The sequence below is a fragment of the Falco rusticolus genome, chromosome 2 (assembly GCF_015220075.1).
Source record: "Falco rusticolus isolate bFalRus1 chromosome 2, bFalRus1.pri, whole genome shotgun sequence".
NCBI classification, from domain to species: domain Eukaryota; kingdom Metazoa; phylum Chordata; class Aves; order Falconiformes; family Falconidae; genus Falco; species Falco rusticolus.
The window spans coordinates 17,460,497-17,473,157 of record NC_051188.1 but is presented as its reverse complement, the minus strand read 5'-3'; positions in this window follow the sequence as shown (position 1 = coordinate 17,473,157).

Here is a 12,661-nt window from a genome sequence, read left to right as displayed (position 1 = left end):
CAGTTCTCTCTCCTTGCTTATTATGTGTTGAAAATTAATGTGATATTCCCCTATTTAGTATTTTGAGCCAGCTGCATTTAGAATGAGTGGAAGACAACTGCCCATGTAAAGCAGATCTGGAAAGCTCGAGGTTGGGTCCTGCTTTGGCCCATGCTCATCATGGGGCAAATTGCCAGCTTGCTTTGCCCATTGCTGTTGGCAGACAGTGAGGGGACCAGCAGAAGTTTTGAGAGACTTGCTGGAAATGATGTGCTGTGAGTACTTGCAGTGATTTCCAAACAGGTTGGTTGAATTTAAAAGTATATACTGGCTGTTTCTGAGAACTCCGGGGAAAATGTTATCTGTAATTACAACATAGATTTGGGATTTGAAAAGCCCTGAACAACTTAATATGCTTTTGAAGGCAGAGAGCAGACAGAGAATTTGGCTATTATCTCTTTTTACAAACAGCACATGCTTCTCGAGAGATTTCTGTGAACCAGCTCTCCTCTTTGCCTGATGTGTAGTCTTTTATGGGAAGCTTTTGGATTATTCTCTCTTTAGAGCAAAAATATTTTGGCCAGTATCAGAAGAGAAACAGATGATAGGGAATTCACCTTAAATCCATGTAAGTAGTTATTGTCTCTGTATATAGATGTCTGGAAGACTGTGGATAAGTAGCATTTTATGTTTCCTACTGAATATGAAACTTTTCTAAAGCTTTGTTGAAAACTGGAAAAAAAAGAGTTAAGTCCTCCAATGAAATCTTAATCTTCAGGACTTTCATCTTCACAGCTCTTTACAAACATTAACTTCACATGAGTGAAGACTTTGACCAGCACAGCCCCTCTGACAGCTGTGGGACTTCGTCCCTGCAGACTGAATTTGCCCCCACGCCTCTGCACATCCCCTACCTCAACCCAGTGCTGGGGCTCTGGGTTGCTGAGAGTGCCCAGACGGCCCCCTCAGATCCCAGATCCTTGTGCACCCCTGAGATCCCACTCACTTCAGTTGATCCTGTTCTCCTTGAAGTGCTCCTTGTCCACAAACACTGGTTTAAATGATTTATGACAGCATGGTCTTTTATTTTTAGGTTCTGTGCAAACCTTCCAAATCAAATCTTGGTGGGAACTGCTGTCTGGGATAATCTTGTTGTCTTCCTCTCCACTAATGAAAAACAAGTTTGGTCTTGCAGTTAAACGGTAGGGTTGTCTTCCTTACTACATATTTATACAAATCAGACAGGAATACAGGTAGATGAGAACAGTAATATGATTCTGGCGTATTAAATAATTAACTTTAGAAAGGTCAATGAGTCCCTGCCTAACAGAACAGCAGTGCTAGAAAGCCTGGATTGTATTTCAGTGATGGGAAGAGAAGACATGCAAGTGGGTTGCCAGGACTCCAGTTCACCATTTACTTGCTCTTGATTCATGGAAGAGTTGCGCAGCACTTGTAGGATGTGAGTTTGCTGTGCAGTGAAGATGCTCACTTCTCCCATCTTCAAGCCTCTTTATCATATGTTTTCTGTGAATTGCTGTGATTTAAACATTAATACTTATTTTTAAGGTATCAGAGATATGAAAATGTAAGATGATGATAAGGGTTTCTTCTAAACTGGAAGGAGCTGGTTTGCAGCTGGTGGCAGTATCCTGGCTTTATTTATGTTAGAGACCAGACAGACATCAATGGCAACCTTGCCTTCCCACTGGTACCTGTAATCTTAGTCTGCAAGGGCTCTGCAGGGAGAAGCACAAAAGGCAGAAATGGGGTGAAATTAGTACGGGACACATTTGCCTTTAAGGAGACTCAGGGCTCTGAAAAAGAGATTTTAAAATGGATTTTTTTCCCCCTTGGAAAAAAACTCAGAAGGGCTGGTAGCAAGATGCTGAAAGATGAGCAGAACACATCTGTATTGCAAATACATGGCCTGTTGTAGCCCAGGCAGGTAATGCTGACAATAGTTCCTTCATTTGATCCGAGTATGTTATGCTAGCATATATGTGTGTGTGATGGCTTCTGCAGCCAGTGGTGGCAGTGCCTGCGCTGGAGCACCATACACTGCTTTGGGCGCCACAGCTCTGGGATCTGGGGGTTTGAGAACAGGCTGAAGAGCATTTTTTGAGAATGACCTACTGGGGTGACTCAGTCTTGGAGCAGAGGAGTGCACTACATCACCCTCAGTCCCTCATTGCCCGTGGCCTGTAGTTTCTAGGGCATCTACACACCTGTGCTTGACAGTTCAGTTTTGTCACAGGAACATAGGGTTAGGGACAGGATATTTTTCTCACAGATACCAGGGGGCCAATTCACAAGCATTGGTCCATATTACAAGCTACAGATTTGTAAGTAAACAAAAAGCGATTAGCAGAGGTCCAGAAAAGCTGTAAACAATAACAATTTTACAGGAAACAAGCCAGAGAAAATAAGTGGCATAATTTTTTTATTTTTTTTTTTTAATTTTCAGTAGCAGGATGTTATGCTGCTTGGGAGTAGAGTATGATTCATGATACAAAGAGGCAAGAAGTCAGGCAACAGCTAGCCATGAATGTGGGGGCAAAAAAGCGTCTGTAAGGGTTTCCAGCATCACATAAAAGATACAGAACATCCCATCTTTTCCTGTAGCCTTGCTCTGATGTTTCACAGGGAAGTGAAGAAATAGTCCAGGGATGAGTTTTACACCAAAGGAGGCGAAATTCAGTATGAATACTTCAGGGGAAAAAGTTGTCAGCAACTTTAAACAACCAGCAATTGAATTTCCGTTAACTGGAAAACATTAGCTTAAGGTCTCCTGCGTGAAAGACTGTGCCATTAACAAGGATTTTGCTAATAAAAATACAACTTTTCTTAATAAATGCTTTTGTTAAAAGAAGTATTTGTTTCTCTGCTGCTCATATATTTTCCTTTGCTTTTATAATCAGGTTATTGTTCAGTTCTGTTGCTGCTAGTCCTGTGGTGTTTTGCACATATGGCTGCATTACTTAGGGCAGGGGCCCTCAAACTTTTTAAACAGGGGGCCGGCGCGCGGATGAAGTGGCAGGCAGTCATCTGCGGCTGCTTGGTTCCCCCCCCCAACCCCTGGCGGGGGGTGGGGGGGAGGGGGGTGGGGCACGGGGGTTCTGTAAATACCGGGGGCCGGATTGAGGACCCTGGGGGGCCGTATCTGGCCCGCGAGCCGTAGTTTGAGGACCCCTGATATAGGGCAACAAATTTGTGATGTTTCATTTTCTTAAATTAGCCTATATGCATTACTTGAGTAACACAGTTATCGTTGTATACCTTCTTCTTAATGTGTTTGGGACTCACAGAAGATCTCTGGCTCTGTGGTTCTCACTGGATGGTTTTTGTGTTGGTTTTGTTTGTTTGTTCAGTTGGTTGGGTCTGGGTGTATTTTTGGTGGGTTTCTTTTTTTCTTTTTTTTTTTACCCCTGTAACACATTGCATGCAGTATGTCTGTTAATTTGAGGGTGCCAGCAAGAACACTTCTCCTCTATGGTATCATACTTAGCATCTCCGTACATGAATTCCTCTTTAAGTAGACTGGCACTGCCTCATCCTGGGTAATCCTCAAAGACCTGTGCTGTTCTCTTTTCTGAGAGGTGGGGGTCTTGGGGACAGGGTCTGCTTATTGGAGATGGGGTGCATGATTATTGATCATCTCCCTTTTCTGAAGGAAGCATGCTATGTAAGAGGACAGGTCTTGGGGAATAACCTAAATGTGATCACTCTCACCTCAGGAAGTGTATTCCACATCTGGATCAGCTTATTAAGGATATTTACTAATGAAGCCCTAGTGTGGTGAAACATTCTTTTTTGCAGCCCATTATTTTTTTGCACTGAGTTGCCACTTGTTTAATAACAGACAAAGACAGACAGCAGGACCTTTTAAAACTGCAGGCCTGACAACTTTATGTTAAATCTGTTATTTCAGTTTAGTCTTTTAACAGCATGTCTAAACCCCAATCTGAATCCTCGAATATAATCACATTACAGACCAGTTATTTTGCTTGCTGAGTCACTTTGTCAGTTTGACAGCATGCCTGGCAGAAAATTTCAGTTCCTTTAAATTCTTTGATTAAATAAATTAATTCAGAGTTTTATTTTGTTTGGAGATATCACGGCCTGACTCTCCCACTGAGTCATAGTCCCCACTGATAGTTACTATTGGGATTTATTCTTTCTCCAGCCCTTTGAAGCTGGAGAGATCTCTTTTGTGGTAAAGGTAATGAGCAATCATGCTTCTGGGCAAAATCCTTCTTACTGTCATGCTGGGGCACAGATCTCTGGTCTCCCTGTATTTGAAGACCTAGTCCCAGCTCATTGCTTGTATTGGCCAGAAGTCTGTATTTCTCTCTAGCAGCCATGAATGGCCAATGCAACACGTAGTCATAAAGAGGGGGTTGATCCTTACGAAGGATGTCTTCCTGATGTGTTATTATTTAAAATCGGGAATATAAAGATGTGTAGACAGAGTTTGGAGATGGGACAGACTCTTTTAGATTTGAACAAGCTGGTCTGGAAGTTTGAAGTTAACAAGTACTCGTGGTGTTTGAACTTTGGAATATATTTGGTTGCCTAGAAAAGCTGGGTACCTGCAGCCCATCGTGAAGACTGAGAACTGTTAACAGAGAAGTACTGCTTGGTCTCTGCTCAGCGTGTTTTTCTACTCATAATGGGAAAGGAGCAGTATCAGGATTGGCATTTTGAAACTGTGTCTCAAATACAACGAATACACTATGGTTTAGAATTTATGAATATTGTATTGATATCAGCATGCTACAGACCAAATTGGCTGTTGTGCTGGCTGTTGCCCAGTCACATAACCAGGCCACCTGTATCATGAAGAGTTCAACCTCCAGCCAAAAAAACACTCAGAGCAGAGGAAGGTTCATACTTTTCACTCCTCATTTTGACCGACAGAAAGATTAGAGCTTGTGGGGGTTTCCACTTAACACTGTGCAGTCCCCGTGGCTCGGATGTGGTCAGCACAGGGCAATGTTTGATAGGAGGGATGATAATCCACTTCTAAGTTATGGAAAGGAAAATTATTAGAGATCTATGTAAGGACAAAATAGGAATGTGTAGGGATAAAATCAGAAGGGCTAAGATGTGAAGTGGATCTAGTGACTTGTAGGGTCATAAAACACAAGGAAAGAGGCTTCTACACCTATGCTAAGAGGAAGGCAATGAAAATATGGCTCCATTGCTGAATTACGAAGAACGGCAAATAACTGATGGTGCAAGAGATAGATGAAGTAATTTTGGCATCTAACTTTGTAAAAAAGATTTGTTTTGACCAGATGCTAAACACAATTGAATTTTCAAAGGAGAAAATAATTGTCAGGAATAAGGAAAGAAAAGGTAGAACAAAATGTTTGATAACTTACTTGCACGCACGCCAGTCTCCTTAAAATCACCAAGAAACTCTGGATGGTTTGGAGTATTTGGAGGAGATGTGAAAATACTATTACCGCAGACTAAAAAATATTTACAGAGACTTTCAAGTGTAGTGTAATGTTACAGTATGCGTATAATTGCCTAGATCTATGGCCAATAGCTTTGTTCCTTTTGTCAAGGACCTTTTTAAAAAAATAATCACATTCCCTCCGTGGGAATCTTCACACTTCCTTAAAAAGTTACCTTTCCCTCTAAGCAAAGCTTGCAGTATTTCTGCTTTGAGTTTTCTGTCGTTATGCAGTCCAAATAAAAATCATCTGTGAGAAAGTTCTTTCAGATGGAGCTTTATTGTCAAGAAAAACAGTATAACTTTCACTATCCCCTTGGTGACTTGTGCAGCAGAAAGATTGTTCTGAAGTGCAGAAAACCTGCTCTTTGTGCTGGGTAATTTTGCACCTTCTCGTGGCCATGAGGCTCCTTTTTTAGTCCTAAATTCCCTGAAGGAGAGAAAAAAGCTGCAAGAAGCAAAATGTTCAGATCCTGAAAGTCATCCGTGTGCCCTCTCCCTATAAATAAGTAATCCATATTGATTTCCAAAAGGATATATTCAAATAACTGTGGTTTAATGAAATCGTTCTCTTTCCTTCCGTTGTGCTCTACCACTGGGGGGAAAGAAATCTCACCTGTGACAGTTTATGCTTAATACCTACTGTAGGCAGACAGGACCCCCACAGTACTTTGGTGTCACCTTTGACAAGCTTTGTATTGCCACAGAAAGGTGACCCTTGGGAATTAAAAAAAATGAGCTGCATTTCTGTGTCTGCATCTTCAGTCATCTTCCTTCCTTCTGTTGGGATAAGCCCTCTGAGAGGAGAAATTGCTTCTGTACTGAAACTATTTATGTATTCTTTGCAAGACAGGCATCAACGAGAGGTGGTGAAGGTCTGAATCCCTCAGTAGTCATCTGTGTTTGTTCCCAACTAAATCACAGAACTGCTTGAAACTTTGTACACGCGCTGTCCGTCTGTGGAAGAAACTTCTTTCAAATGTCCAGCAGCATCCTCTGGAAGAGGACCTGATATGCAGTTGTGGATTGTAGATACGTTTTAACCAGGACCCCTTGTTATCCCTCTGGAGTCTGGTTTTTACGATGAACAATTTACCCTGCCTCCCCTAGCAAGCCGCTGAAGACAATGTTACCTGTGTGGGCAAGTAACCTGCAGAACTTTGCTTTGTCTATGACCACGGAATTTGCTTGGAAATTAATTCTGCAGTTTCATTAAGAAATGTAGCAAAAAGTGTAGGCTTTTCACTACTTAGTGGTGAGAGGCAAGAAGTAAAATGTATCTCATCTTAAATTTAGGGGGGTGATTTAGCACTAGTGTAGCGAAGGTGTCTAAACTGCCGTTTTACAGCCAGTGCAGTGAGTGAAGTTGAGAGAGTGATTCAGCCCACTGAGTGTGGGTGGTGGGTTTGGGGTGAGCCAGTGGACTCCAGGCTGTGTCCTTACTGGCTCCATATGGGATGTAATGGGAGCTCAGATACCTGTCTCACATGTAAGACGCCTGCATCGTAGAAACTTAAATCCAGGAAGGTTGGATCGTAGCCTGTATTTCTATGCAGAAAACTATCATTGTGATTTTTTCCTCCTATATAGGAGTTATATGCTATAGAATATAATCTTTCTACTGTAAGTCTTGCAGCAGCCATCCAAATACTATTGAATTTTCTTCTAAGATATTAGCCTGATCTAAGATTTAGTTCTAAGATATTAGCCAAATTGTGTCTTACTAAAGGTGGGAAAGTTTGCTATGTTTCACATATTCAATGTTTCATGTTTGTTAATATAATTTAATGTTCTAATGAGAGATGGGGAGAACTGAGGGCTCCTCTTTCTGAAGGTAGAGGATCTTAACTGAGACCAGCCCCTAAAAACCGAGGGTAAGTTTTCACATAAACTAGCAGTTATATTTCAGGAGTCAAAGTCACTGGGCAACATCCCAGAGGACTTACAGAAGAAAAACATGTTTCAAAAAGCAGACTAAAGAGAACTCAGGGACCAGCAGTCTTCTAACCCATACCTTGGAACTGGAAAGAAAGCAAGTAAACATCTGAGGGTTTTACACATAGGTAAGAAGAAAAAAAAAAAGAGGATTTTGAAAATTTCTTAAGATTTTTTTTTTTTTGCTTTGAATGATATACAGAGAAAGCAATAAATATGGTATATATATATAAATAGAATTTTAGTGATTCTGTAACTCAGGTTGCTTATGGAAGTATCACACATATGAGAATAGTGAAACCCTGAAAATGTTGGTTTGTGCCACTATTCAGTCGATCTCTTTGGTCTCATATAGCACTGGGATCCAGGTGATTCCTATGATGCTATTAAATGTCATGTGGTTGTTAGGTTTAGGATATATGGTTTGCAAAGCCTTAGCACAACCCTGAAAATGTGAAGTACACCAAAGAGGTAATTCTGGCAGAAAGGAAGTTATTTTGAACTTGTGTTCAAATCACCAGTCAAGACGAAGGGCCTCGCAAGACCATTTTGCTCAAGATGGCATGAGGCACTGTGTGTAGCAACATGTGATGCTACTGGAGTGCAGTTCTGCTGCCTTTCACTTAAAAACAAGATGATGACTTACCAGAGGTGATAGAAAATGAAGAAAGCGGATTGGACAGGAACAGTCACATCCCTCTTCTCCTTGTCCCCCACCCTTAATGAAAAGAACATGGAAAGAGCAGAATACCTTTTTGTGACTCCCTCTCCAGCCCCATTAGGCCACATTTTAACATGTCTGTTGTGTTCTGCTGAGCTCCAGTTCTCATGTGCTTCTTGCACGAATAGTGCTATGAAGTCCCTAGGTTACATCAGTAGCCTCTTCATCTGCCTGATAAGGGCCTCCTGTCTTTAATTCCTGCTGACTTTTACTGAACATTTTATTTAATGACTTCAGGTGAACGTTTTTTGCTTTCCCTGGCGCAGGCCTCAGAACAGATAAAATCCCTTGCTTCAGGCCATTATCGGTAATAACAGCATTTTCAGTTAAGCAGCAGTGATCCCAGAGTCAGGGTAGCTCCAGGCGCCATACTCATGCTGGGCGCAACCAGGAAGAGTTGCTGTCATGGAGCTCTGGATGCTTATGCTGACAGTGGACCTATTATTGCAGATAGGATATGTATCTTGGGAGGGAGGATCTCATGTTCCTCGTGGCTCATATTTCTGGATGCGCTGCAAGAACCCAAACAAAAATAAACACTTCCACAAGATGTTTTTAGTGTACCAATTGCAGCAGTTTAATACCATGTAACAATACAGCAGGAAATAGAAGATTTTTTTAAAAAATAACATGGAGCTTTAGAGATCAGGAGTTCAGTTATGGATTCATGACTGTCTATATTTGCAAAAAAGTCTCTCCTCTTTCTAACCATTGTTTAAAGGACCGAGACGAGCCCCGGCTCCAGACTGAACAGCCCAGGATGTGGCATCTGTACTCCACCTCATAGTTCCCCAAACAAGAAGTAGCCTGGATGTAATTTTCTCAGACTTAAGGAAATACGGTTGTTACATGAATCTTGACTGCCACTGCAATTGCAATTGTAGCAGAAGAATGTGTATGTATCCTTGGGTTTTGCAGTTTTGCTTTTGTTTTTTTGAAGAACTTTATTCTGGTGGAACTGCTCAGGACTTTGAAGACAATATGCAATGATGTTTCTCTCTTATTTTGCTCATTCTTGATTATATATGTTTCAGGCTAGTAATTCATTTTTCTGTTTGCATGAGGATTTTATTGTCTAATACTTATTTCTTTGATAAAACAAAAGTGATTTTGAAGAACAGAGAGAAAAATACATTATTGCTACTCCAACAGGATCAAACAAATAGTGCTGTGAATATACACAATGAGCAGTTTATGTCCCAAATACATCATCTGTGGGAAAGACAGGACTATTAGCCTATTATTTAGAGATCAGAAACTGAGGTGCAAAAAGATAACTTTTCCTTTTATGCTACTGCTGTGATTATGGGTACTTGTTGGACTCAACATGATTGTTGTGTGTGTTCAGTTCTTTCAGATTTGAGCATGAGGAGTATTGGCATGTACATAACACCTTTCAGCTACGTGAACTAAAAGATTTATGCTTAGAAACTATGGTTCCTCCTTTGGTGAGACAGAGGCAGCTGTTGGAATCCAAGCCGATCCAGTCCAGTGAAGACCAAAACTATCTGGTCGCAGATCAGTAGGCCAGTAGAGGAATTACTCAGGCACAGCCTTGAAGTCATCAGCCTCAGCTTTGTCACTGATAAAGAGGGAAAGCATGATTATTGTGAGTGTTGCTGGGCTGGATATTTGAGGGACCTTGTGGGCCTATGTGAAGCTTATTATGGGATATCAGAAAAAGTTTGTGGTATTATGTAAAATTTAGTACAAGAGGTTTAGGGAAAGGGGATGGATCAGGGTTGATGGGTGAGGAACAAGCATGAAACAATGGAGAGAAGGAAGGATGAAAAGGGCCAGCTGGGCTGAGCCCTGTGCCTAATGACCACCATCCATACTATCTTCTTATTAAATTCTTCCCTGAACTGTTCGTTCTTTGTAATCTGACTGTGCTGTGAGAGCTGTGCGGTCTAAGTACCAGCAGCTGGAGAAGGGGCTGTGGGGCCTGGGGGTCTAAATGTCAGCAGCTGGAGGGGCCAGCTTGTGTACAAGACCTAAATGGCAGCAACTGGAAAAACCTGAGTGTGTTAATATTTCTGCAGTGAATTTAATCCTATGTGCATGTTTCCCTGAAAACTTTGAACTGGACTAGCTGGAGGAGACCTGTCTTTGGAAAGACTCAAGATCTTAGTTGGTGTCTAGGTAAGGGTCCTGGGGTCTGGGCGTGGATGTCAGGTAGACTGAGAGCCTGTGCTGATATAGGAGAGGTTGGTGGTGGGGTCCCTGTGAGGCAAGCATGTGTGCACATCTGTTTCACTAGTGAGCATCAAGCTGGGCAAGCTGGTGGGTAGGAAGAGACCTGTTTATGGGGTAAGGGGGGGCAGGTTCGGGCATGGACATTAGATGGACTCAGGAGCTGTGCTGATCTGAGGGATCTGTGAATGTGAATGCGCTTGTGAACCTGGAGAGCGAAGTCATGTGTGTTCTCACTGGCGGGCTTCAGACCTGACCAGTTGGAGAGGAGGGATGGGACTCAGCAGCTGGTGCCTGTATAGGAGCACTGTTGGTGTTTGTGGGGATACTGGCAAAGGCTGTGCTGTCTGTGGCAGTCTGCATGGTAGCCCATGTCAGTATCCTCGTGTGTGTGTGTGTGATGCTCTCAGCCACGCTACTGGCTGAACCTGCAAGCATCTGAGATATTTGAAGGCTACTTTGAAGCTGACTGGCATTTCTGAAAGCTCTAAGCATATGGTATCAAAGGCATGGACCTAATTAAATGACTCTCTTAAAACAGTGGCCATATGTTATCCTGCTTTCCTTGACTGCAATGACATCTGCTAACAATAAAAGAAAAAAAAAAAGTCATGTCAAAGGTCGTGTGTTATTTCCATGAGTTAGAGAAAACATGCGTTCCTAAAACTCCCACAGCACCAAATGTAATGACTCATTGCCTCTGTTTATTCCTTAATTACAAATCTTCTATGTGGGGGTCTCAGTTTTATGACAACAGATCTCACTGGCATCACTTTCTTAATGACTCTGCTCCATGGCATGTTTGGGTCCAAGCATGGAATTAGGCTGAGGGAAAAGTGTACCTTGGGATTTCCAGTGATGAAAACCCCTGGCATCCACAGCTCCAACACCTACTGACTCATAGCTGGGAAGAAAATGTGTGGAAAATTCTGGGAAAACTGCTGCACGTGCCAAGAAGAAGCAATAAAGCTGTAAGGTTTAAGGCAGAACTAGCTGATGTACGTTGTGGTACAGCCAGAACCACATAAAGCAAGAGACCACTTCCAGGTATGTATTCCATCATCACATTCCCACAGTGCTGCTGGACACAGACTCCTGAAAATAGTGCTGGTTTACTCGGTGTAATTTCGAAGTCAGAAGGAATTGTAATTATCCAGTTGAGTGATGTCCAGCCTTCAGCTGAAACTTGCTAATGAAATAGCTTTGTTTTTCTGGCTGCCTCTAGTTACAGCCTGAAGTGTGCTCCTACCTGTGGCAGAGACATGACCAGTAGTTCAGGTGGTGATGACATTAGGAGGTCCTGCCAACCCGAAGAGAAGCTAATCCCAAGACAGAGGCATGGCACAAAATGTGAAGCTGCTCCAGGAGTGGTGGGAAAGTTGATCAGAGGGGACGAAAAGATCACTGTACAAAAATGGTGTCTGAAAATAAGAAGGAAAAGGAAAAACAGGAATAGCAATTGAGAGAAGGAGGTGAGGGAATGCTTTCCCTCTTAGTGTCATCTCTGATTGGTACAAAGATTAGGAGAGGCAAAAGAGATTTGAGCAAGTCTGAGTCATCTCTTCAATATGAGGGTGAAATATTCTTCTGCAGAGTCCTCTCTCCCCTTCAGGGGATGCTTCTGGGAGGCAGTCTGCCTAACTGAGGTGGCTTTAGGCCTGGCAGAGAAAATTGTGCTTAATACAAGCAAAAGGAAATGTGTTTGGGGTAGTAGCTGAGCTTGCAGACACCCACTTTTGATGATTTTGGTTTCAAAGGTGGCATGTGTTACCACTGAATGATTAAAGTGTTATCCTAATTAATCTGGACCTGCAGATCACAGTGTCTCTGAAACACTTTTTCTTCATTAATTAGTGATTTAACGTTGTGGTTAGGTACAACAAAATCTGCCTTTCCCTGGCACAGGATATGCTCTAGCTTCTGTTAATGTGATTTTTCTGAAAGAAAATGAAATGTCTTTTTTTTTTAAAAAAAAAAAAAGTCTTCATTTGGACGATCATTCTTCATGAAACTGAACTAAGAGGAGTTTCTTTAGATGCTTAAGTGAAGACTGCAGAAAGAAATAACTGACACACGTTCAGCCCGAGGAGCTGGAGATGTCTGTTTTCTACCAGCCTTTTAACTAAAGCCAGCGTGGGTTGCCCAACACATAGACTGCAGCTGAGCTGTGAAGATTCCCTGGCAAGTCCATAGACAATACTAACTCTCAACTTTTGTATTCTGTGCTGTTCAGGACAACATCACCTAACAAGGACTTGTGCTTAACTATCAATTACATTTTTATATTAGGAAGCCTCAGCACATTTAGATCCCAGACGTAATTTATTCCTCTTGTCCAAGGGAATGACTCAGTTTCTTGCCGCCGCTGT